The sequence below is a fragment of the Arachis duranensis genome, chromosome 4 (genome assembly GCF_000817695.3).
Source record: "Arachis duranensis cultivar V14167 chromosome 4, aradu.V14167.gnm2.J7QH, whole genome shotgun sequence".
Lineage (NCBI taxonomy): Eukaryota > Viridiplantae > Streptophyta > Magnoliopsida > Fabales > Fabaceae > Arachis > Arachis duranensis.
The window spans coordinates 77,047,366-77,047,887 of NC_029775.3; the positions used below are offsets into that span (position 1 = coordinate 77,047,366).

At 40.0% G+C, this 522-nt stretch overlaps 1 non-coding gene across 1 annotated transcript; it reads left to right on the forward strand.

Annotated features, from left to right (window-relative positions):
- The first annotated feature begins 222 nt into the window (after positions 1 to 222).
- Positions 223 to 330, forward strand: LOC127747120 (small nucleolar RNA R71). Its single transcript, XR_008008924.1, has one exon. It is a non-coding gene; the product is annotated as a small nucleolar RNA R71 (small nucleolar RNA).
- The last annotated feature ends 192 nt before the right edge of the window (positions 331 to 522 follow it).

Here is a 522-nt window from a genome sequence, read left to right on the forward strand (position 1 = left end):
AGTGTCAATCTCAAGAACTCCTTTCTTTTGATTCGTCCCATTGTTTACAGGATTCCTTTCAGAAGTGTACATGAATTGGTTATTTGCAACCATTTCAATCAGTTCTTGAGCTTCAGTAGGCGTCTTCTTCAAATGAAGAGATCCTCCTGCAGAGCTATCCAAAGACATCTTGGATAGTTCAGAGAGACCATCATAGAAAATACCTATGATGCTCCATTCAGAAAGCATATCAGAAGGACACTTTCTGATCAATTGTTTGTATCTTTCCCAAGCTTCATAGAGGAATTCTCCTTCCTTCTGTCTGAAGGTTTGGACTTCCACTCTAAGCTTACTCAATTTTTGAGGTGGAAAGAACTTTGCCAAGAAGGCATTAACTAGCTTTTCCCAAGAGTTCAGTCTTTCTTTAGGTTGAGAATCCAACCATGTTCTAGCTCTGTCTCTTACAGCAAAAGGGAATAGCATAAGTCTGTAGACCTCAGCGTCAACCCCATTAGTCTTGACAGTGTCACAGATTTGCAAGAA